The 26,762-nt window shown below is 37.5% G+C and overlaps 1 protein-coding gene and 1 non-coding gene across 4 annotated transcripts in view; one reads left to right on the top strand and one right to left on the bottom strand.

Moving 5' to 3' along the window:
• Positions 1-26,762, top strand: part of PTN (pleiotrophin) — a 116,181-nt gene that overhangs the window by 55,124 nt on the left and 34,295 nt on the right. Inside the window, exon 2 of one of the 3 annotated variants that reach the window (XM_063606391.1) lies at positions 4,043-4,121. The exons of the other annotated variants lie outside the window; for them this stretch is intronic. The gene's annotated coding sequence lies outside the window, so the exon portion shown is untranslated. The remainder of the gene's footprint in view (positions 1-4,042; positions 4,122-26,762) is intronic. 3 annotated transcript variants of the gene reach the window in all.
• On the bottom strand, positions 1,049-1,124 carry LOC112440566 (small nucleolar RNA SNORD81). Its single transcript, XR_003028596.1, has one exon. It is a non-coding gene; the product is annotated as a small nucleolar RNA SNORD81 (small nucleolar RNA).

The following is a 26,762-nucleotide window of genomic DNA, read 5'->3' as shown; positions in this document are numbered from 1 at the left end:
TAATATCATTATTAATCAATACGTTATGTATAACTTTAGTTTTCTTGAGGAATAATAGGTCTAAAGTTTTCAAACTTCAGATAAAAGTTTCTTCCCCCCAAATAAATGTTTATTTCCATCTCTACACTTGATCTTAGCCAAAAGGCTGAGAAGCAATTTTTTTCTTTCCATCTCTATGCAAATATTTATTCTTTGATTTTAAGGTCCCAATGCTAAATTTAAAAAACACATTTAGCTTTAGATAAAATTCAGTAAATACATCTGATGATAAAAATCTGTGTTGTTTTCATTGGAGGCCCCTGGAATGTAGTCAGATATCCTTTAAAGCATAAATAATAATTACAAATCACATTTAACATATTAGAAAACTGGGTGGGCAAGGTGTGTTTCATGTCTCCTGAGAACTGAGGGACAAAATTGAGATGAAAACCAGGCAGAGCTCCTGAGTTACTCTCATTATTTTAGCAAATGTTTGGCCAGGAAAATGAGGCAGTATAACCAATTCATAACTTTGTTGTATCATAAAATTTTTGAACGCCAATATATCCAAATAATTAACTCATCTGAGCAAATTATTTGGGGCAACAGCTTGTTTATTAAACAATTCATTTATGAAGACTCACTTTGAGACCTTCATCTCACTAAACTATTATAATATGAACTTTGCTGAATCCTAATCAATTCTCTGCTTTGAAAGATTCAACTTATACCACTTGAGACTTGACCCCAAAGCCCTGGAAATATCCTCTTTTACCTATTCCTTCTGAGACACTAAGATGTAGTCAAGGTTATCCTCTTTGCTGCTGCGGTAGGTTTAATAAAATTAGCTTTGCTTAGTCAATAGATTTTTCTGGTTGGTTTTCTAGGGGAACTCAAGTGTTGAAAGTGATTATCATATATATCTTTTATAATCTGGAAAAAACATTATTAAAGAAAATAAGTCATCTAATAGCGCCCCCCCCCCCCCCCCCGGCTTCAGAATGAACTGTACTATAGACATTTTGGAGCACATACAATGTAAGCCCTTTTTTTCTTTATTTTTTCTTGACACAATATCAGATCTTTTATTGTCATCAAGTGATCAGTGAGAGAGTTCAAACTGAGGAGAGATCATCATGTATTTGTAAGACTTTTAATTATATGGAACATTTTGTCATATTGAATATAGGCACTGTCACACGTTCATGAAAACCTTCAAGTTTTAGTTTAGGCTCTTTATGGATGAGGGTCATATAGTATATTTTATATGTCCACAGAATCTTGTATGTAACAGAATTAAACAAATTCTGGTTGTTGGATTAGGAGTTTAAGGACCAATTTAAGGTCACTCCCTTTTTAAAATTCTCTAAAAAAAAAAATGCATATTTTGTCTTACTTATTTCACATCCTGGGTGACCCTAAGCAGAAAGGAACTCCATGTCATACCAACAATAGCTGACAAGGTTTAAATATACATAGTGATCAGGTTTGGGCCACTTAAATTACTTTTTACAAGTCCTCTGGAAATAGAAGTTATTTGAAAGAAGCACTATAAGTAGAGGTGACAGCAAATTGTTCATGTGAAATGCCAAAGGAGGCAGCAGAAACATTTTTACTAACCAAACAGCAAATATCACATCATCTGGGGGAACAAGCCTTGTTTATTCAATGTGCTGCTTTGTAAACATAGCACAGAGATTTCAGTCTATGAAATGGGATAGCTGATGATTATGTTCATGAAACACGAATGAGAGTTTTTACATAATAAATAGAATAATTAGGACTCAAATCAAGTTAAGTTCTGATCTGGCTTTGGTATTAACTATCTGTGTGGTTGGGAGTAAGTTATGCAATCTATTAAATCTTCAATTTTATAGTCTATTAACTGCAAATTAACAATGCCTGCCATGTTTATCTCACAGTGATTTTGTAGAATTGAGCACGATAGAATCATAGCAGTTGGGGGCTGAAAATTAGTTAAGGCTTATTTAGTCCAACTAAGTATGGAAACATGCTTTGAAGAAGAAAGTTTAGTACCATATATATGGTAACTTCTGATTTTTAACTCATTCTGAAACTATTCTTCCAAATATTTATGTATTCTCCCAATCGAGGTGCTTATCTCTATATGTGCTTCACTCAGTCTGGTACCTGGTATTTATTATGCATTCACACTATAAATTTGTTCAGTCTAAATGAATAATTAAGTAAAAAAGAAATTATTTATCTTTGATGGACAGACTGGCTCACTTTTCTCCTGTTTTACTCTTACATGTGTTAATTTGGTTTACATATTCATAAGTTGGATATGATGTTCTTATTCTACCCCTCTGGATATTATGATAATTGAGGTGAAAATAGGAATTGATCATAAGAAAGATCCCTTGCTGGAAGCTGGTAACATGAGTTGCTATCGAGATTTTCTAGAAGTGTAATGAAACAGTAGGCCAGAGGGAGCAAGTAACCATGAATAGTGGGGTTTGTTTAGAGAGCTAAGGGTTCATGCCTTTATGTACTAATGTTTCCAACTATCAAACCTTGTAGGTATAGTCTTATAAAAGGTACTGCAGTACTTTCCCATATTGCTGATTACATAATGCCTTATAAATATACCTCAATGACTTTATCTATCTTAATTAATATCAGTATTGTGAAGTCTGTGGGTGCTTCTATTAGGGTAAACTGAGTTATTGGGGGTTATTTGACTCTACCCTAAATGACTCTAAACTAGGTGCATGTGAGTTTTAAAAAATAATTTCCCCATGTTTTCTTTTATTTTGATTGGATACCAATATACTTGGCTGTAGCATTTATTTTCCTTCCTTCTATTTCCTACATATGTGAAAACCAGATAACCAAGACTGTAGAATATACATAAAATTCAAAAGATAGTGATTGATATTCTAAGAGTATCAGCCACATGCTATTGTTTCATTGGGTTTGGCTGGTCAGTCCTTTAAAATTTACTCACTTATTCACCATTTGCCATATGCCTAGGCACTTTACTGGAGACGGGTAGAAAGATGATATAGGACACATATTTCTAGATACATGAAGTTGCTGGATTTACACTCCAATTAAACAAAGATGTTATTATATGGTCTAAAGGAAATACTGTGATCTAGGTTAGCAACTACTTTATTTTTATTTTTATTTTTGAGGTGGAGTCTCACTCTGTTGCCTAGGCTGGAGTGCAATGGTGCCATCTCGGTTCACTGCAACCTCCACCTCCCAGGTTCAAGTGATTCTCCTGCCTCAGCCTCTTGAGTAGCTGGGACTGACTACAGGCACACGCCACCATGTCTGGCTAATTTTTGTATTTTTAGTAGACACGGGGTTTTACCATGTTGGCCAGGCTGGTCTCGAACTCCTGATCTCAGGTGATCCGCCCACCTTGGCCTCTCAAAGTGCTGGGATTACAGGCGTGGTCTACCGCGCCTGGCCTAGGTTAGCAACTACTTTAAATTCAGTTAAAATTTGCAACTGCAAGGTAATAGTCTCTAATCTATTTGAGTGTTAGTTCCGGCTTCATAGTCACATCAGGTACATTATATTATAATCAGAGTTAATTCTGTATCCTATTATCTATGCATGAGTTGCTAGGAATTCAACCTCATTTCTCACTGAGAAAAATTAAATGAAATTTAGTGTATAGAATCCAGCTCAATATAAGGAAGAACTTTCTACCAATTTGAGCTTCTCAAAAATGGAATGTACTGATTTGCTCATTAGCTTTGCTTTTTTATGTATACTTACCATTTATATATATATATATATTAAACTTGTAGTCAGGTAATACCTTCAGTGTATCCTATGAACCAATGTGAAACAAGTTATCTTCTAATATGTATTTAAGTTGTTGACTTAAATGTATTCAAATGCAGGATTTGAAAGTTATTCTTAGATGTTAATTTATTTCAAGTCAGTATTTACTTCATTGAGAATATAGTTAATATTGATTCTCTCACCAATGTAATTCCACATTTATTCCAATTTTATGTTCCTGCTTGAACTAGAATCCTTTTGATGTTTTTATTCTAATTATTAAGTCTTTACGGAACAGGTGAAGGAGGGAATCTTCTATCAACTTCTTGTAGCCACCTCTCCAAGCTGACTTCTCCAGAATGTAGTCATCTAACAGTGTATGTACCTCATAATATTATTGTCTAACGAAAACAGCATTATCTTAGTGGTATATTTTCAGGGTATTTGTCAAATAATTTCCTGAAACCAAGATACTCTATGGCAATAAAATCACTATTATTAACCACTTTCTCAGAGAACTAAATGAGGTTTATTTGGCATGACCAAGCCATTTTGATCTTTTAGCTACTCTTTGATAAATTTCCATGGTAGTTTTAGCCTTTAGGCTAATTATTTCTGAGAGAGAGAGAGGTCAGTGAGTGGGAGCATTTGATGCTTCCAAGGAAAGAAAGTTAAAAAAAAAAGAAAGAAAAATAAAAGACCTCTTCATTTTTGACATGGTAACTGTGCAGAACTTCAGAAGACCGGGAAGGGTCTTCCTGAAGGGTCAGGAAGCAATCGATTCGTACATACCATTATAAAATATGATGCTCGGCCCGGCGCGGTGGCTCACGCTTGTAATCCCAGCACTTTGGGAGGCCGAGGCGGGCGGATCACGAGGTCGGGAGATCGAGACCACGGTGAAACCCTGTCTCTACTAAAAAATACAAAAAAGTAGCCAAGAGTGGTGGTGGGCTTATGTAGTCCCAGCTACTCGGAGAGGCTGAGGCAGGAGAATGGCGTGAACCCGGGAGGCGGAGCTTGCAGTGAGCCGAGATCGCGCCACTGCACTCCAGCCTGGGCGACAGAGACTCTATCTCAAAAAAAAAAAAAAAAAAAATCTGATGCTCATTTTCACATTCATTTTATCAACACTGCATGCATTAAATCATTAGGTAGAAGGAGATTGAGTAGGACTATGTGTATGAGGGAGGAGGATGGTGAAAATGAGGTCCAAATGACCATGTTAGAAGGAAAGAAAAGTGGGCTTTTAGAGGATACAGTGAGTGATCAGAATCACCGTCCCTGATTGTAGCATTTCTAATTTCTAATAAGTCACATTTCTTTCCCTCTTTTGGCATATTTTTTAGTAGCAAATATTTCACCATTGCGAAAAGTATGGTGAAGAATGCAAATAATGTAGCAGAGTGGATGGGGGTGGGTATCCTTATCAAACTATAAGGCCACTTGAAGTTTTAAACTAAGCTCATGTAATGTTCTAGTTTTGGAAGATGTCACTAGGTCTCTAATGAAGTAAGTTTGCCAGGCTTCTAACAAGATTTTTCTCTTTCCCAAAGCAACACTCTGAATAATCAATGAAGCCTTTCCTTGATTTCTTTTCTCGTTTTTTCCTTTTTTTCAGTTCTTCTTTATTTTTTTAGTCAATGAGCTCAGCCCTAAATGAAAGCTGGAGTTGTATGAACTGAATCGGCTGGAAATAGTAGCTGAAAGGCGTGCAAATCAAAGCTGGCAAGTTCAGCTCTTCCGTTCTTGAAGGAGTAGCTAACTTCAATCCAAATGGCTTCCTGGGCAATTGTTCGATTATTCTAGGGTTTTGTTCCTCGTATGGAACCAAGCATTAATAACCTATTTTTTGCCAGCTAAACCAAGAAAATACACATCTCATCTTTACCTTGCTGTGCCTTAGTACCCATATGGACACTTCCTAGCAGTGTGGGAACTGTGTGGGATGGGATTTTACATCATTTGTGGAGTGGAGGTGGGAGTGGAGGGGGTAGCCTTCAGGCTCTTTGATATTTCCTGCTCCACTCTAGCCTAGCACACGACCTAAATTACAGACAGCAGAGAAACTAGGAGCTCTGGAAATCAAGTAGCCTTATCCTCATTCACTTTGGTACCTATGCTAAGGGCCAGGACTTCTAATATTTTTGTGGGAGATACATATGTCTCCATACACACACATACAAACCTGCATTTTCTGGGGTAGAAATTATTTGCGATTTTGCTTTTGGAAATTATTTGCCTCCAACTAATTTATTTTTAGATCATCACTAAGTATATTGAAAAATCCTTACAAAGAGAGAAAATTTAATCTAAAGATGACTTTTAAATATAGCAAACTTTCTGATTGTTAAATGTCATACTTTATTAATGTAATGCTTTGTTGTGTACCCATTTTTAATCACATTATTAATTCAACTGTTGGTATTTTCTTGTTTTAGTTACATCATTTTTTTTCTTTATATCTCAAATATTTTTAATGGCCTCCAAAAAGCCTAAGGTGCTGGCTGCTCTGACTATCATGGCTGACGGACATGATGAGGGAGTAAGTTCCTGACTCTCTGTTCTGCTTCTCTGCTACTGCTTGTACACCTACCTCCTCATTTTCTAGTTCAGAATAATAAATTATCAGTCATCTATTTAAAAATAATAAATTAAAGTCATCTATTTGTATAAGATTATGCTACAATATTAAAAACTCTCTGGATATATTGTATACACACATTAGCTAAGAAACAGGGCCTTACTGTCATGGTATGCAGTTCATTCTGTTGAGGTCTTACATAGCTCATACTTTTGTAAGAATACATAGCTTCTCTAAAAACAAAAGTGATAGCTCTCTTCTACCACACAGTTAATGTTATGACAGGCAGAAAATTAAATACAGACTTTCTGAATGTTGTAATCACTGATATTTTCTATTCACATGAGCTTCTAGAACATTTAAAGCCAAATGCAGAGTAAGTCATTATAAATAGATTTGAGTACACACAGGTTTTATATTTTGACCTTACTGTTTAATTTTGTGATTGAGAGCACAGGTGTTGTTTGGTGTTAAGCAGGCCTGAGTTCAAACCCTGTTTCTAACACTTTGTAATCTTAGGCAAGTTACTTAAATTCTCTAACTCACATTTTCCTCACCTGTAAAACTGAAATAATATTGATTACTGTCTAAAGTTATTGTGAAAATAAAAGATATAAAGCTCTTAGCACAGGCAAAGTCTTTCATACATATTGGTTATTAAATGTTCCTATTCCTATTTCCCTTGGTCTTTATTTATTTTTTTTTTACTTTTAAATTGTTCTAGAGTGCATATATATCTTTAAAAGTGTCTTAAGCCCTTATCTGAAGACGTTGGGCTATAAATAAATTAGCAAATAATTACCAAATATTGAAATTTTTTATTCTTAAAGAAATTGTGGTTTAGAAGAGTTTCTCAAACTTTCATGTGCAGAAATAAGAGTTCAGCTGGGGATCTTAATCTCGTCAAAATGGAAATTCTCATTCAAAAGTGCTGGAGTAAGGCTTGAGAGTCTGCATTTCTAACAAGCACCTGGGTGAGGTCCACGCTACTGGCCCTGAGAGTAGCCTTGCACAGCAAGGGGTTCTGAAGAGAGGTGTAGATATCATTCTTAGAGCTTTATAAAAGCACACAGTAGCTGGTTTTGTTCCTTGAACTCCTTGAATCATAAATGGAAGCAGTGAGATGGTCTCTTATTTCTTACTCTTTTATGAGTAAAAGCTTTATCGCTTTAACCAAAATCTGAAAGAATCACATAGGATTCTATTTCTAAGTTTTTTTTTGAGTGATACCAGCCCCCTTATAGTTGGCACTTGGTCCCTTGACATTGGACAGTCTTTTCCTTTATATTCTATGAGCTCTTGGAGACTTTCATTAGGTCACGTGGCATATTTATTAGGCTGTTCTAACATAACTTGGCTGAATCACACAGGCTATCCAGTAGTCAAGAAATAGTCTCTAAACCAATGTTATCTTAAATGAATGATTATTTCTGAGACAGCTATGTGATATTTTAACTTCACAATTTCATTAAGACTCCTCTCATTAAGGTTATTAGTGGCTTTTTATTGCTAATTGCTAATCCCTGTGGAGCACCTCTCTGAAAAATTTGGCCTTGGTCTTCATTCTTATTTTTTTGAAAATTTCCTTTTTTTTTTTTTTTTGAGACAAAGTCTTGCTCTGTTGCCCAGGCTGGAGTGCAGTGGCACAATCTCGGCTCACTGTAGCCTCTGCCTCCCAGGTTTAACCAATTCTTGGGCCTCAGCCTCCCAAGTAGCTGGGATTACAGGCACGTGCCACCACACTCAGCTTTTTTTTTTTTTTTTTTTGTATTTTTAGTAGAGACGGGGTTTTGCCATGTTGGCCAGACTGGTCTTGAGCTCCTGGCCTCAAGTGATCCACCTGCCTCGGCCTCCCAAATTGCTGGGATTACAGGCATGAGCCACCACGCACAGCCCCAGTTTGCATGGTTTCTGTTTGCTCTCTTTGCTTGTGTCTTATTACTCCTCTGGCTGCTACCCTTAAGTCCCCTAATTCACTTACATAACTAGAATTCTCGCCTCTTGCTTACTTCTTCAGTCCTTACTCTATGTCTTCTTATTCTGTAGTCTCCTTGGGCAATACTAAATCCTCCTACTTACTCAAATATATTTTGACAATGCTTTAATTTCTATCTCCACACTAGAGCTCTCTTCCAGAGCCATACCTACCAACTATTTCAACCCAGATGTCCTACTGGCATCTTAAATTAAATGTATCCAAACAGAACTTTACTACCTTTCCTTAACTTTACTTACTTACGTAAGCCATAATTATTAATATTAAAAGTAGAGAGAGTAAAAGAATGTAAGTAATTAGATTTTCTAAGAATTAAATCACGTTTAACATATGTCAGATGCTTAGACTGTTTTCCTTAGTAGAGCTCATAGCATGCATTACTTAGGGAGCCGTTTATGAACCCGTATTCTGTATGTTGACAATTTATCTCTGGATTGAGGATCAGAAATCTGGGAGATATCCTAGATTTCTCCTTTCATCAAATATTCAATTAATTTGATAAGTCCAATAAGTTTATCTCCTAAAAAATTTCACTTATTTTCTTCTCAGCAACTTTTTTCAAAGTCACAGTTTAAGTCTGTAATGTTTGACCTGTACTATGTCAAGTGGCCCTCTGTCAGCCTTTCTGGCTTCAGCCTCATCAACCTCCACTCACTCTGCTTATTGCCTGCTGAGTGTTCTTTCAGAAATTCACATCTAATAGTGGCCTTTCTTGTTCAAAATTCTTCATGGATCCATATTTCTTAAAATACAGCATCACTAAATTTTTTACGTAACCCTTGTATATGACAAGCAAGAAACATAAACTTAGTCTTTTCTATCTCTATAGTTTATTTATTTCCAATTTTTCTCATGGATGCTCCAGCAATATTTAACTAATTGTTGACTTCTGAAATAGATCACACTTACTCAAATCTACATCTTTTCCTGAAGGTCCTTCCTCTTCTAACTTAATCTGCTATATTAGACTAAACTCAAAATTATGCTCCTCTGGAAGCTTTTCTGAAATTCTATGAACATACCTGGGTAATTATTAAATTTCAATTTAAAAGAAAATTTTAATACAGCAGTTTTCTAATTTTGGTGCATCTTAATTTCATCAGGAAATAATATTGAGTGTGATCAAATATTTTCCTCTAACTGATTAGATGACCATGCGATTTTTCTCCATTATTTCAGTATTGTATTAAAGTGGCAAAATACATGGACATTCAATTGTTAAATCAGCCTTGCATCCTAGAGTAAACATCACTAGCTATGATTTATTAGCTTTAGCTTTCTATTTGTTGGACTTGGTTTAATAATATTTTAAAAAGATTTTAATGTTTTTGTTTATTAGGATATTGGTATATAATTTCTTGTAATATGTTTTCAGGTTTTGGTATCAGGTCAGGTTCATTCATACTGACTTTTTTCTACTCATGTGAATTTCTCAGTTTGTTTTTAAATTTCAGATTATGATTCTGGATTGGTCCGTTTCTTTATTATTATTATTATTATTATTATTATTATTATTATTATTATTGTTTTGAGATGGAGTCTCACTTTGTCACCCAGGCTGGAGTGCAATGGTGTGATCTCGGCTCACTGCAACCTCTGCCTCCCGGGTTCAAGCAATTCTCCTGCTTCTGCCTCCTGAGTAGCTGGGATTACAGGTGTGTGCCACCATGCCCGGCTAAGTTTTTATAATTTTAGTAGAGATGGGGTGTCACCATGTTGGCTAGATTGGTTTCAAGCTCCGATCTCAAGTGATCCACCTGCTTTGGCCTCCCAAAGTGCTGGGATTACAGGTGTGAGCCACCCTGCCTGGCCAAGTTAATCCTTGTATTTTGAAAGTTTGTTGTTTGCAAATTAATTTGGTATTGTTATGTTTTTCAGATCAATATAAACCTAATTATAAAATAACCCTCTTTATTTTGTAAATTCTATTTTGAAGTCTAAATTGACTAATACTGTTAGGGCCACATGATCTTTCTCATGACTATTTCTGTGAAATAACTTCTCCCATCCTTTCGGTTTCAACCTTTTAGAAAATATATATATTTAAAATAGATCTCTTCTAGATAGCATACAATTGGGTCTTGCTTGTTTATCTAATGTGACAATCTGGCTTTTTGATTAGTAGTCATTTTTTAAAAAATGAATTTATGCTTAACATTTTAGTTTAGATCATGCAACATGCTGTTGCATCTATCTATCTATCTATCTATCTATCTATCTATCTATCTATCTATCTATCTATTTTTTGGCTGGGCATGGTGGCTCATGCTTATAATCCAAGCACTTTGGGAGGCTTAGCCAGAAGGATCACTTGAACCCAGGAGTTTGAGACCAGCTTCAGCAGCATAGTGGTACCTTATCTATATGAAAAATAGAAAAATTAGCCAAGTGTGGTGACATGTGCCTGTAGTCCCAGCTACTTGAGAAGCTGAGGTAGGAGGATTGTTTGAACATGGGAGGTTAAGGCTGCAGTGAGCCATGATCACGCCACTGCACTCCATCCTGGGTGGCAGAGTGAGACCTTGTCTCAAAAAATTTTTTTTTCTTGCTTGGGATAACATTGTTTGACTATACTACAATTTATTCATCAATGTACCTGTTGATAGACATTTTGGTTATTACCATTTTTGGCTATTACAAATAAAGCAAGCTGCTATAAACATTTGTGTATGCCTTAGTGCAGACCTAAGTTTTCATTTTTCTTGGGAAAAGTGGCTGGGTTGTATGATAAGTGTATTTTAATATTCTTAAGGAAAGTCTAAAATGTGTTCAATAGTGGTTGCAATGATTTTATAGTCCTACCAGTAAAGTATGAGAGTTAAAGTTCCACATTTTTGCCAACACTTGGTTTGGTCAGTCTGTGAATTTTTGTTAGTTGAGTGGGCTACATAGTGATATCATATTGAAGAGTTTTCCTAATATCACTGGGCGTCTTTTCACATGCTCATTTGCCATCTGTGTATCTTCTTTGATAAAGTGTCCAGTTTTTTTGCCCATGATTTTTATTAAGTGTTCTTATTACCATTGACTTGTAAATATTCTTTATGTGTTGTAGATAAAATTCATTTGACAGATACATATTTTGTAAACATATAGTTGTATAATTTATATATGTGTACTCACCTTGAATCCTGTAACCCATTACTAAACTCACTTATCAATTCTGGTAGTTTTTTTGAGTGATTCCATTGGATTGTAAATAGAATACTATTTCATTAAGGCTCTGATATTTCTAAGTATCAAACTGAGAAAACTGGTACAGCTTTTCAGACACAATCAAACTTTACTGAGTAAATATTTTTTGTGATCTTTTTTTTTCTGTTAAAAGCAATAATTGTGAAGCAAGTTCTCTGTGCACTGGTATACATCCTAGGAGAGGACTCTAAAGACTTCATCAATACCATGCACCAGTATTAGTTAACTTGCATGAGTCTGGTGAAACAAAACACTCACACAAGTGAAGCAAAGCAACTATATTACTCACAGACAGGCAGCAAGGGACAATAGAAGCCTGGAATCAATGGCAAGCCAGGTCCCCAACCTCATGAAAACTGCCCAAGGCAGGTGAAGTCTTGCATACATGTGCCCTATATCACACTGCAGCTGAGGGGCCCTCAAAACCCATTTCACCCTGGTTTTATATCCAGGGGTAACTGGAATTTCCGAGCTAAAGCATTGCAGGACATTGTCTTCTAAGACGGATGAGAACAGAGCCTGGACTGTTCTCATAGTTTCTCTTTATCTCAGGATGCTGCATTCCCAGCACGTTCTGCAGTTGCCCTTGAACTACATTAGAGAAAGGAGGAAGAGCTGGGTCTCTAGGGTCATTCAGGGACTTGCCTTGCAATAATCAATTCCTTTTCTGGCACAAATTTAATAGTCTGTAACAGATCAATTAACAAATTTAGATCCGTCTTCAAAATTCTCACTTCCCAGATGGACACTTTCATTAGGTGTTTGAACTTTGTAGGAGAGGTTTTTCTTTGAGTTGGGGCTTGATGCTGACCTGCGACATTTCTGCCTCACAAACATAACCAAGATCAGCCAAACAATAGTTATTTGTTTCTTCCTCCCAAATACATAACAATGTGGGACACCATTTGCTTAGTTGTATGGATTGAATTTGAAAACCTGCATGCTGTTTTGTTAATTATGTTTTTAATTGAGTCACTTCATCTGAACAAATAAAGCTGCCAGTTATTAGAAATGCCATCTGAAGTCAGTGGCTAGTAACGCTATACTGAGTTGTTTCAGAAGGGTATGAAAATGTGGTAGAATCATGACAGAAATACCTTTTCATTTGAAGCTGAGATCTATACATTTTTAAATGTGGTTTCTTACTGAGTTAGGTTGAATGATTATGGATTTGTGTTTTTAGTCAACATGGGGCATTTATTTGCAACTTGCCAATACTAGAGAGTCTTGCCTTCAGAACCTAATTCAGTTTGCCAATACAATTAAAAAAAACAAAAAAAAAAAGATTCACTGCCAAAAGTTGAGAAGTGTCCTTTTAATTTCCCACAAGAGATTTTGGCAAGAATATTATCATAAACACTTTGCTTTTAGTTACAGCATTTTTATGTCTTGCACAAAGATGTGGTATATAATCTTATTGGCTGAATCCTCTTAATGAGCCTGTAATCTTGTAGGGTTTCTAATATCACATGTAATTCCCATCTGTATCTCCCTCATAACTTGGGATATTATCTTTCATATAGTAGGTGGTCTACGAAATAGTTGCTGATACTAATGATAATTCTGGGGCTTCAGCTCATCTATACCATACTTTCTTCTTTTATTACTAAACTGACCTATATACTTCACACTGGTCTCTTGATTTCTCACCTGAAACTTTAGATTATTCTATTTCTTCCATTGGAAATGCTTTCCTTTCTAGATTTACTTATCAAAGTCTAAACCATCTTAAAAGGCTGCATTATCACCCTCTGTGCAAAGCTGCCTCTGACGTTTTTTGGGGGAGATATACACTTCTTCACCTCCCCTCTCTTCCTCAAAGAACCACAAGGGCTACCATTGATGGAGAACTGAATACATGTCTCACAGGATGCCAGGCATTTTATATGTTATCTCACTGTACTCTTCAAACAAATTATAAGTGTGTATATGAAAACTCTGTGTTTCCATAGATGAGGATACTGACAGTAAAAGAAATCGACTACTTTGCCTACATATAAGAAGTGATGAAGCCAGTGTGAAAAATTCTGACTTCAAAACCTTTTCTCTTTCCACCATATTAAAATAGGCCTCTTATGCCTTACGATTTTCTGTCATAAATTCTTCATGATTATAATCATACTTGTTAGGCTATGTGTTTGATCTTTGATGACAAGATGAAATCATTTCAGACTTCATAAAGTACAGAATAGTTAACTATAAAATTTCTATTTTTAAATATAATTTCACAAATATTTTTGAGTACCTAATGTGAGCAAGGCATCTTTCATACTAATAATAGATTTCATATTTACATCACCATCTGTGAGGCATTTTTCCTATTCTATCTTTTAAAAAAATACTGTTCTGATGAGAACACATGGACACAGGGAGGGGAACATCACACACCAGGGCCTGTCGGGGGGTGGGGGCCTAGGGGAGGGACAACATTAGGAGAAATACCTAATGTAGGTGACGGGTTGATGGGTGCAGAAAAGCAGCATGGCACATGTGTACCTATGTAACAAAACCGCATGTTCTGCACATGTACCCCAGAACTTAAAGTATATAAAAAAAAATACTGTTCTGTGTCACTATTGTATCTCCTAACTAGATAGACCTTGGTATTGGGTAGACCAGTGGCCTTTAAATGTATTTTCTTTTTTTGACAAATGGACTTTTACAAGGAAGTCAGTGAGTAGTGAAGGAGGAGCTGCTCTAGGCACAACTGGGGTAAGGAGGGGGCGCTATTGGGTGTGGCAGGGAGGTCAGGGCACCTTCTCAGGCCCCTCCTAATGCCTTGCCACAGCCCTTGGTGCTTCCTTGTGGAAACACCAGTGCTCTGTTGATAAAAATAATGAAATGAAAATAAGAAAATAAGAGGCTATTTGTGTGTGTGTGTGTGCGCTTCTGAAATTTTGAGGCGTTAGTGCTTATTCTGGACTCCTAATTATAGTACTTTTGTAATAAACAAATAAGCAAAAGTGAGCTGAAGTACCTAAAACACCCACAAAACTGATAAAAAATAAAGACAAACCAGGACAATAACCACAGAACTATGCAAAGGATATCTTGATGAACTCTTGAATATGGCAGCTGACCCCTTGGTGGTAGCTTAGGGTTTTAGTCATGTTCATACAACTCACAGCCTTTTCCCCTCTCCGTGGTCTTTCCTTGTCTCTTCTCCAGACTACTAATGACTCTGTCTCTATTCCATTCCCCCTCACAGCTCCCAGGATTAACTCATTTCCACTGTCTTCTTTTGAGGTCCATCCACTGTTTCTTGTTACTGTGTGCTCTAGACTCTACACATTTGTCACTGAATATTTTATAAATGCCACCTCCACTCATTTGCTTACATGGTCCTTCTACTTGAGTTTTCATGATATCCAATGGTTTCATAAGTATTTGGTAGTTCCTCCTGTGTTCATTCTCCTTCCTGCTGCCTTGTCCCTTCGACTTCCGCCATGTTGGTAAATTTCCTGCAGCGTCCCCAGCCATGCTGAACTGTGAGTGAGTTAAACCTTTTTCCTTTATAAATTACCCAGCTTCAGGCAGTTCTTTACAGCAGTGCGAAAACAGGCTAATACAACATCCAACATGAATTCATGCTAAGGAAAAAGTAAAGCCCAGTAAGGGAACAGAGATGTGTAGGTGGGTGTTATTTTAGATACCATAGTCAGTCAGTTATTATATTGGCTACCAAGGCCATTTTTATTCTTTATTTTATTCATTTATTTAACAAATATATAAATGAAATCTGTGTGTCAACACTGTTCTAAACCTTACAAATGAATAACAGAGAGATAATGTTCTCTCCCTTAAAGGATGTATTGATTACTGAAGGAAGATGATTACAAGTGTTTGTGTATACACACACACAATATTATATATACACAAACACAATCACAATCACACATGCATGCACAGAAAATTACATTATCCAAAGGCTTTTGATAGAACTTCATCAGTAGACAGTATTCTAAATGTCAGTTATTCTAATAGGACCTCAAGCGTCCATGACTTGTGTTACTGGTAGTTTTTCTCAGATGAGAATTTACTTATTGGCTAGTGTATGTGAATCAATCAAACAGCTAGTAAGGAACTATAGTGGACTTTCAGTATCTACCTTTCAGGACAGCTTTGTTATTCTCTACTTCCTTTATGTATTACAATTATAATGTGGGACATTATTTTATTTCTAGTTTCGTTTTTTTAGAGAGAAATAGCTCCTTAAAAGAAAGTCAATTGCTAGCATTGGTAATCAAAGAAGAGAAATTGAAGAGATTTAAAGACATGATAGTTACTAAATATAATGGTCTAGATGGCTCATGTCATTTCCTTTTCAGTTTTATATGCCACATTTTATGGAATCAATAATATGCCACGTGCACATTCAGGGTTGTGAATGAGGAGGGTCCGTGGAATGGATGTGGCACAATGTGCTCCAGAGATAGAGATACTGTCATCTTGGCAAAGGCTTTGTTGAGGGCGAAAGCCTTCAGCTAAACCTTGGACAGTGATAAGGATTTGCCAGGAAAGGGGATTGGGAAAGAATTTCTAATCACACAGGATAGCATGAGCAAAAGATCAGTTGATTAAAATGTTTCTGGGTTTAAATAATTATAAGTACTTCTTTCTGGCTAAAGATAGATAGATCGGGTGCAGGAGTGGAAAAGACAGACTGAAAGGTGCCTCCAAGAAGGAAAGCTTTTAGACAGTCTAGACATCTTGGTCTCAGCAGATTGTGGTTTAGAAGGAAATAAGAAAGACAACAGGAAGATGAATTAGGAAGATAGTACAATAATCTGGTAAAAAGAAGAATTGGATTGCTATTTTTACCCAAGGAACAGTCAGTGTTTGGCATGCTGGTATAGGGAAATTATATCCACTGTGTCCATTTATTGACTTTGTATAATTAAAGATGAAGGGGCAAGAGGGCTGCAATTGAAGTTAGAAAAGCTTATTGAGAAAAGATATTATGGGTCTGCTGTGTGCCAGGAACTGTGTTGCTTAATTTTCATACGTAATCTCTAATCCCAAAACTTTGTGGGGAAGTTATTATACCCATGTCTATTCCTAAGAAAAATAAGTTTCAGAGAAAGTAAATGTATTGCTTCACATTCCCTAGCCAGAGTTGTGATTCTCACTCAGCTCTGACTTGGTCTAAAACTCTTATTTGCTCCCCTATACCACGTTACAGCAGATAGACTTGAAAAAGATTAGGAGGAAACTAAACAATTCTGTGATTCTCAAAGTCAGTCTCCAGCTCTTTTCAATTATAATAAATTAAAGCAGTAAAGGAATAATACAAACAGCCGAGTCCTCTTTGAACTCATTTGGCTCCCCAGAATAATTGAACAAACATACCTTTACTATCACAGTTATATTATAAAGAGAAAACCCAGTGTATTTCCTTCGAATACTTGTTTTGGTTGATTTATTTGTTTCTTTCTTACGCCTGTGTGCTTCTGTGTAATTAGAGATGAATTTGAAGTAGAAGACAGTTTTCATGAAACCTACTCATCCTTGTAAAGATTAATAGGGAGCAGAGGTGATAAGGCTCCATGCTTTTAGTCAAAACGGATTTTCTACTATATTACCAAGTCAGAACACATGGGAAAAGAACACTTTGTGATATCATGTTTAAATTTAAAAAGGGTCATTATTTTTCTTGGGAAATGTAAACATTTCTTGATTTGTTTGTTTTTAATTCTGAAATTATATGACATTGGATATTAATACAGATTATGAATTGGTACTATTTCAGGTTTGATCAGATTGCCTGCTAGTGAGCCAATAAGAGTGAGAAATTGTTTGATGTTGGTCAAAGCTAGGAAGATTATGTGGATGCAGAGCCTGCAGTAGAATGGGGAGAACAATATCCATCAGGAGAAATGGATGGCTAACTACTGAATTCCAGAAGAATGTTAAAAGCTTAGAGGCCTTCTTGTCTCAGAAGAGAATAACGAGGAAGGAAAAGTGAGAATTTGGAGTCCATGATGCAAAATATTTTCAGTAGAGATACCATACCTCACTTGCTCTTTCTTAGCCATAGGATGAAGCCACCCATAACCCCCTACCTAAATAGTCCTCCTTGGGTCACTCTTTATGATATCATTTTTAATTTTCTTGTCACAAATTTTCCACAATCAGAAATTACCTTGTGTATGAATCTCTTTACTCGTCTATTTTTTTCCACGTTATTTTCCAGCTTGCCCACTAAATATAAGCATTGTGTGGTCAGGAATCTTGTCTGTGTTGTTCAACTCCTTATTTTTATTGCCTAGAATAATGTATGCCACAAAGGCTGCAACTCTTACAAAGTTTTTGAATAATTTAGTAAATGGATACACTATTTGTAATGAACCAAATATCATTTAATATTACCATGAGTCAATATTTGTAAAGTGCTTAAAACAGATCATTGAATATGGTCAGTACTATAACTAAATTTGTTAACTAAATGAATACTGTACTTTCTTAAACTAAAATAAAATTATTTCTGGTGAATAAGAAAAGACAAGCATTTGACTGTATGACAAAAATAATCAGGACATTTATTAATAGCTAATACCTTATAAAAGAACTTCTAGCTATAAGTGGTTTTGTTCACTTTATAGGGAACTTCAGGGAAATTAAATCTTTGGCCTTAACTGAATCCCTGTCTTAAAATTAATTGACAATCAAAAAAGGGAAATGCAAAATAATTGCCCTTCCCTTGTACTTCATGACATTCTGTACTTCTTATGAGAGGACAGTGAATTATAATTGGCTATTTACCTGTCACTGATGCTTTATCGGAGTGCAAGCTTCATGAGAACAAGCCAAAACATCTGTCTTATCACTTGTCACTGTTGTGTCTTGAGAATACCACCCAGTGGCTGGCATAGGGTAGGTGACTCCAAAACGTTTAATGAAATAATGTGTTAATTTGGGATGGAAAGAGGTGTCAAGATAGTTTTGGAAACTTCCTGAATCTTCACATAAAAATAGATGGAGCAGGCTGGGCGCGGTGGCTCACGCCTGTAATCCCAGCACTTTGGGAGGCAGAAGTGGGAGGATCACGAGGTCAGGAGATCGAGACCACCCTGGCCAACATGGTGAAACCCCATCTCTACTAAGAATACAAAAATTAGCTGGGCAGGGTAGCGCACACTTGTAATCCCAACTACTTGGGAGGCCAAGGCAGGAGAATCGCTTGAACCCAGGAGGTGGAGGTTGCAGTGAGCAGAGGTCATGCCACTGGACTCCAGCCTGGTGACAGAGCAAGATTCCGTCTCAAAAAAAAAAAAAAAAAAATAGATGAAGCAGCTTGACAGATAGCAAGACCAAAACCCATGGTCAAGATTTAAAGCAAAAATCAGGATAAATTTTTCTCTCACAAACCTGAAAGCAAAAGTGAACGGGAGCAAACCACTAGTAACCACAAGACTTGCATGCTGTTGGTATTTGAACAAAACAAGATAGAGAGAAGCAACATGAGACAGATCTGACAGGGGGAGAACCCAAAACAGCCCCCACAAGTGCACTGTAGATCATGGTGAGCCAGTGTGAGAATAAAAGCTGACCCTCCAGGACTCCCTTCTGGGGCAGGAACTCACTGTAAGGATAAACTGCTGTGAACAAAATCAAAATTGATCAAGAGAGCAACAATAGAAACAAAAGAGAAAGAGAAAGACTAGATAAAAGTAAGAAGAGAACAGAACGTGAAAATCTCAGAAAGTTAGATACCATGTTTCCACCATTATATGAAAGAACAGAAGAACAGATTTTGTGAAATTAGAAAAGCTGTGTGAACATAAATATGAACAAGAGAAATGTATTGAGGTCAAATCTCATACAAAGTAACTTAAAAGGAGAGAATGAACAGAAAAAGGGGAAGACCATTATTTATATGGCCAATTCAAGAATTTCTGAATATGCTCAAGAAACAGAACAACAAAAATCTTTGTAACCTACAGTTTCAAAATGAGTTACAAAACACTAAGAAAACAATATAAAATGTAAAAGAGCATCACAAATTATAATTAGAAAACTCAGCAATGAGGTGACAGAACTAGGAAAGAATTAAGGGGAAATAAGGGACAAGAGAGACCCTCTCATATTGTTTTATATTATTTCATACTCAGAAAAGGAAAGAGAAGCCAAACAAAAGGCAGGTAACCCGGCGCCTAGGAACCAGACCCGAAACCAAGGAACCAGATCTGAAACCAGGCCTGGGCCTGCCTGACCTAAGCCTAGTAGTAAAAGTTCCACCCCTGACCTGACCTGGCAACTGTTGTTATCTACAGATTCCAGACATTGTATGGAAGGACATCGTGAAACCTCCCGTTCTGTTCTGTTTCACTCTGACCATCGGTGCTCACAGCCCCTATCACGTACCCCCTGGCTTGCTCAGTCGATCACGACCCTCTCACGTGGACCCCCTTAGAGCTGTTAGCCCTTAAAAGGGACAGAAGTTGAGCACCTGAGGAGCTCGGATTTTAAGACGCTAGGCTGCTGATGCTCCCAGCTGATTAAAGCCACTCCCTTCACTATCTCGGTGTCTGAAGGGTTTTGTCCGCGGCTTGTCCTGCTACATTTCTTGGTTCCCTGACCGGCAAGCGAGGTGAGTAATGGACGGTCCAGGCAGCTTCTTAAGCAGCTTTAGCCTGCCCTGTGGACCATCCCTGCGGGGGACTCCAACCAGCCGGAGCGACGCGGATCCTGAGAGCGCTCCCGGGTAGGCATTTGCCCCAGTGGGACGCCTCGCCAGAGCTGTGTGTGGCAGGCCCCCGTGGAGGATCAACGCAGTGGCTGAACACCGGGAAGGAACTGGCACTTGGCACTTGGAGTCCGGACGTCTAAAACTTGGTAAGACTAGTCTTTGGAACTTGCCCACTCATTTGAGTGGAAGCGTGGCCTGATCACCCACGGCCTGCCTTTATGGGCTCTTTGGTTTTTGTTTTTGTTTTGACTTGGTTTGAATTGCTTGACAGGATTGATCTTGGGAACTTGCCTACTCCATTCGAGTGGAAGCGTGGCCTGATCACCCACAGTATGCCTGTATCGGCACTTTGTTTTTTGTTTTTGACTTGACTTAGATTGCTTGATACTTTGGTTTTGGTTTTGACCTGGCTTGGATTTCCTGATACTCCGATTTTGGTTTTGATTCTGGTTTGGCGTAAACTGTAAAAGTGTGTGTGTGCCCTTTTTACCTGTTCTTTGTTTTGTAGTGTGCGTGTGGTGTGAGCGTGGTGTTTTGTCTCGAGGAGACACGGGTCAGGTACAAAGTAAGCCCACCCCACTAGGAACTATGTTGAAAAATTTCAAGAAAGGATTTAAGGGAGATTACGGTGTTACTATGATACCAGGAAAACTTAGAACTTTGTGTGAAATAGACTGGCCAGCATTTGAGATGGGTTGGCCATCAGAAGGAAGCCTAGACAGGTCCCTTGTTTCAGAGGTATGGCACAAAGTAACCTGTAAGCCAAGGCATGCAGACCAGTTTCCGTACATAGACAGTTACAGCTGGTTGTAGACCCCCTTCCCCCCAACAGTAGTTAAGAGAACAGCAGCATAAGCGGCTGGCAGAGGCAAGGAAAGACCAGCAGAGAGAAAGAGAGGAAAGAGAGAGAAAAAGAGGCAAAGAGAGAGAGGAAAAGACAGAGAGGAAGAGACAGAGAGACAAAGAAGGAGTCAAGAAAAGAGAGAGAGACAGAGAAAGATAGAGGCAGAAAGAGAGGAAGAGACAAAGGCAAAAGGAAAGTCAGAGAGAGAGAGACAGAAAGTCAAAGAGAGAAAGAACAAGAGAGAGAGAAATATACAAGTAGTTAAGAAAAATACAATATACCTGATTACTTTAAAAGCCAAGGCATATTTAAAACCTATAATTGATAATTAAAGGTATTCTCAGTAACCCTGTAACACTGTAATACCACTTTGTTGTCAGTGTAAACAAGGGCGTATCCGGAAAGCACTGAGGCCTTCCTATCAGAAATCCTTAACCCAGTAACCTGCGGATGGCCCAGATGTGTTCAGTCTGTAGCGGCAGCTGCTTTGCTAACAGGAAAAAAAAAAAAAAGGCCATCTATACCAATTCTAAGTTAATTTAGACTAAACAAGCTCTTATTAATAGCAAAGAATAATTGAAATCCCAAACTTACAAGGTTTTCAACAAAAGTAAAGTTTGCTAAAAGTTAACAGTGTAACATGTATTATAGTAACTTCTAATCTTGTGGCCTTCATCTAGTCCACAGACATAAAGAAACTTCGCTTTAAAAAAAAAAAAAGAATGGTTATCTTCAAAAAACAAAAAAAAAAAAAGGAAAAAAAAGAGGGGAGGCAGAATTTATGTAAAAAGAGTGTTACATGGTAAATTCTTGTCCTGAAATAAATTAACTGGTTGTTTTTTAAAAAAAAAATGTTTGTAATAAGTCAGAAAGTTGAGACATGTCAAAGAATTGTCTGCGAAAGTCGTGGAAGAAAAAAAGTTATAAAAAAAATTTATGCAAAAAATGTTGTATAATTTAAAAGTAATAAGGCCTCCTAAGTACTATTGAAGAAACAGTTTATGTGCAAGGTGTATAAGGAAAGTAAAATATACCTTTGGTAAAAGGACTATAAGGAGGCATAAGAATGTGGATTTTTACCTACATTAAAAAGTTTAAAAAAATCATTGTTTTGAAAGTTTAAGCAAGTTTTAAAACGTTAATTGTAAAGAAAATTCTGTGTGTAAACATATTAGCTAAAGTTAAAAAGGTATCATCCAGTTTTTCTGTGAAATGGACATTAAAGTAAAAATGCAACAGGTTTTTCTTAAAGCACCAATCTCCTCTTTAACAAAAATTATAAAAGGTTAAAAAGTCTATAAAATCTTACTTATGATCAAACATTAAAAATTAGATAAATATGTCTACAAGGTTTTATTAAAATTAAGTTTAACATTAATAACACACTAATATAAAGGTAAAGTTTAGCTTATCTAGTGTACAAATCATACAAAAAGCATTGTTAAATGTAAAATGGTATTTGGCTTTCTTTGGTCTAAAAACTAATAAAAATAGGTGGTAAAGGAAACATTCATTTTACAAGAAGATCATAAAAGTTAAAAACTTAAAACAAACTTTGGCAATTAAGACAGCATACCAAGATGCAAGTGCCTGGTTGGAATGGATCAAATATTCCATCTGCACGTTAAACAAAAGCAATTGTTATGCTTGTGCACATGGCAGGCCAGAGGCCCTGATTGTCTCCCTTCCACTAAGATGGTCCTCCAGTCTGCCAGGCGTGGGCTGTGTGGTAGCTGTTTTCCAGGATTCTACCTCCTGGATTAATAAGTCATGCCAGGCTCTCTCTGCTATATCCCAAAGTCTGGTACCCTGCGGGTCAGCCCCCGAGGGCCATCCAGCCTCCGTCTCCCAACACTAAGTTCACTTCGTTGTCTCTCACGACAGGGAGGAAACTTAGCATTCCTTGGAGACCTGAAGGGATGCGATGAGCTGAAGAATTTTCAAGAGCTTATCAATCAGTCAGCCATTGTTCATCCCCAAGCAGATGTGTGGTGGTATTGTGGTGGACCTTTACTGGGCACTCTGCCGAATAACTGGAGTGGCACTTACACTTTAGTCCAATTGGCTACCCCTTTCACCCTGGCATTTCATCAACTGGAAGGAAAAAAAATAAGACATTGTAAAGTGAGAGAAGCCCCTTATAGGTCTTTCGACTCTCCTGTCCATTTAGACGCAGTTGGAGTCCCACGAGGAATACAGATCAATTTAAAGCTTGAAATCAAATAGCTACAGGATTTAATTCAATATTTTAGTAGGTGACAGTTAATAAAAATATAAATTAGATAAACTACATCTATTACAACCAACAGCAGCAAGCTTTTCATGAGTTAAAAGAAAAACTCAGGTCGGCCCCAGCCCTGGGGCCACCTGACCTGACAAAACTTTTTACACTCTATGTGTCAAAAAAAAAAAAAAATGGCAGTTGGAGTTTTAACCCAGACTGTAAGGTCCTGGCCAAGGCCAGTGGCCTATCTCTCAAAACACTAGAAGGGGTTTCCAAAGCCTGGCCCCCATGTCTAAGGGCCCTGGCAGCAACGACCCTGTTAGCACAAGAAGCAGATAAGCTAACTCTTAGGCAAAACCTAAAGTCCCCCCATGCTGTGGTGACTTTAATAAATACCAAAGGACATCATTAGCTAATGAATGCTAGACTAACTAGATACCAAAGCTTGCTCTGTGAAAATCCCTGCATAACCATCGAAGTTTGCAACACCCTAAACCCAGCCACCTTACTCCTGGTATCAGAGAGCCCAGTTGAACATAACTGTGTAGAGGTATTGGACTCAGTTTATTCTAGTGGGTCCAACCTCCAAGACCATCCTTAAACATCAGTAGACTGGGAGCTGTACGTGGATGGGAGCAGCTTTGCCAACCCCTGCAAAGTGATTCTGAAGAAGACGACAAGCGCTGCTCCAGTCACACCTGGAAGCTGACTGGTCCACTCATGGCCGAAGCATGAGGAAACTCATCGCGGGACTCATTTTCCTTAAAATTTGGACTTGCACAGTAAGGACTTCAACTGACCTTCCTCAGACTGAGGACTGTTCCCAGTATATACATCAAGTCACTGAGGTAGGATAAAAGATTGCTACAGTCCTATTATTTTGTGGTTATTATAAGTGTACCGGGACTCTAAAAGAAACTTGTTTGCATAATGCTATTCTATCCAAGGTATGTAGCGCAGTCTCTAAATGTTATGTTTGTGGAGGAACTGTAAGAGGAGATCAATGGCCATAAGAAGCCTGAGAATTAGAGCCTACAGACCCAGTTCTTGATGAATTCCCAGCCCTAAAGAATCACCCTGATCATTTCTAGGTTCTAAAAGTTTCAATTATTGGACAATATTGCAAAGCTAGAAAAAGGAAAGAATTCACTCATTCTGTAGGATGACTTAGTTGCTTAGGACAAAAACTGTGTAATAGTACCACAAAAACAGTTACATGGTGGAGTTCAAAACACACAGATAAAAATCCATTCAGTAGATTTCCAAAGTTGCAGACCATTTAAGCCCACCCAGAATCCCACCGGGACTGGACGGCCCCCACTAGGCTATACTGGGTATGTGGACATAGAACCTACGCTAAGCTGCTTGACCAGCGGTCAGGTAGTTGTGTTATTGGCACTATTAAACCATCTTTCTTCCTACTACCCATAAAAACAGGCGAACTCCTGGGCTTCCCTGTCTATGCTTCCTGCAAAAAGAAAAGCATAGCTATAAAAAATTTGGAAAATAATGAATAGTCCCCTAAGCGAATCATACAATATTATAGGCCTGGTACTTAGGCACAAGATGGCTCATGGGGATACCAGACCCCCATTTACATGCTCAACTGAATCATATGGTTGCAAGCTGTTCTAGAAATCATCACTAATAAAACCTGTCAAGCCTTGACTATTCTGGCCCAGCAAGAAACTCAGATAAGAAATGCTATCTATCAAAATAGATTGGCTCTCGACTACTTGCTAGCAGCTGAAAGAGAGGTCTGTAAGAAATTTAACCTTACTAATTACTGTCTACACATAGATAATCAAAGGCAAGTAGTTAAAGACATAGTTAAAAATATGACAAAACTGGCACTTGTGCCTGTACAAGTGTAGCATGGATTCGACCCTGAAGCCATGTTTAGAAGGTGGTTCCCAGCACTAAGAAAATTTAAAACTCTTATAATAAGAGTTATAATAGTAATAGGAACCTGCTTACTGCTCCCTTGTTTGCTACCTTTACTTCTTCAAATGATAAAAAGCTTCATCACTACCTTGATTCACCAAAATGCTTCAGCACAAGTGTACTATATGAATCACTATCAATCTATTGCACAAGAAGACGTAAGTAGCAAAAATAAGAGTGAGAACTCCAACTAATAAAAAGTGAGAGTCTCGAAGGGGGGAAATGAGGGACGAGAGGCCCTCTCATGTTGTTTTATACTCAGAAAAGGAAAGAGAAGAGAAACAAAAGGCAGGTAGCCTAGCACCTAGGAACCAGACCCAAAACCAAGGAACCAGATCTGAAACCAGGGCTGGGCCTGCCTGACCTAAGCCTGGTAGTTAAAATTCCACCCCTGACCTAGTAACTGTTGTTATCTATAGATTCCAGACATTGTATGGAAGGACATTGTGAAACCTCCCGTTCTATTCTGTTTCACTCTGACCATCGGTGCTCACAGCCCCGTCACGTACCCCCTGGCTTGCTCAATCGATCACGACCCTCTCATGTGGACCCCCTTAGAGTTGTTAGCCCTTAAAAGGGACAGAAGTTGAGCACCTGAGGAGCTCGGATTTTAAGACGCTAGGCTGCTGATGCTCCCAGCTGATTAAAGCCACTCCCTTCACTATCTCGGTGTCTGAGGGGTTTTGTCTGTGGCTCATCCTGCTACAGTAACCTACTGTTTCAAAATGAGCTAGAAAACACTAAGAAAACAATATAAAATGTAAAAGAGCATCACAAATTATAATTAGAAAACTCAGCAATGAGGTGACAAAACTAGGAAAGAATTAGAATGATAAGAAATCTATTTTAGAAATGAAGACTAAACTAGAAGGGACACAAGATTGAATAAACACAAGTAATACCTTAAGATAAATTGAAGATAAAAAAGGAATTGCTTTTAAATAAAAAATATAAAAAGGATTTGAGATAAAATGACAAATATTGAAAATAAGCAAAGCAAAGATCTCATTACTGTCTGAAAATATTTAACCAAAATGAAAAACACCTAGTTATTTTTCAGGAAAATTGTTGTACTTTAAAGAAAAAAATCCCTTGGGCATCTCAGGTAAAATAATACTATATTTATAAGGGAAAGTAAAATAGATTCTGAATAGTCATAGAAACTCTTCCACAAGGCATGTCATAGAAACCAGAACTCTTTTTCCCCAAAACTAGCCATAGAACCTAAAGATATTACTCTAACTTCCCTACACCTTTCTGTGTAAAAACTGGCCATAAAGAAATTATCTGACGTACTTTGTTTGAGTATAAATCATAAGATCTCCATTCCAGAGAGGGCCCTGCCCCACATGCAGAGAAAGCAAAGGTACACAGAGAGAGACCAAAAAGACTCTAAACAGGCCGGCCTTGCTTGGTTTCCTCATTCAGCCTGTTGTTAGCACTAGATTATACCTTTTGCCTAATCATACTTCTACACAGCTGTCCATATTTTGTTGAGCCTAGGCATAAAAATAGATGTTTTTTCTCCTGAATCTTTGGGTC

Source organism: Pan paniscus, chromosome 6, assembly GCF_029289425.2.
Source record: "Pan paniscus chromosome 6, NHGRI_mPanPan1-v2.0_pri, whole genome shotgun sequence".
Classification (NCBI taxonomy): Eukaryota; Metazoa; Chordata; class Mammalia; order Primates; family Hominidae; genus Pan; species Pan paniscus.
The sequence above is the reverse complement of the archived record's forward strand: the minus strand, read 5'-3'. Positions and strand labels throughout refer to the sequence as shown.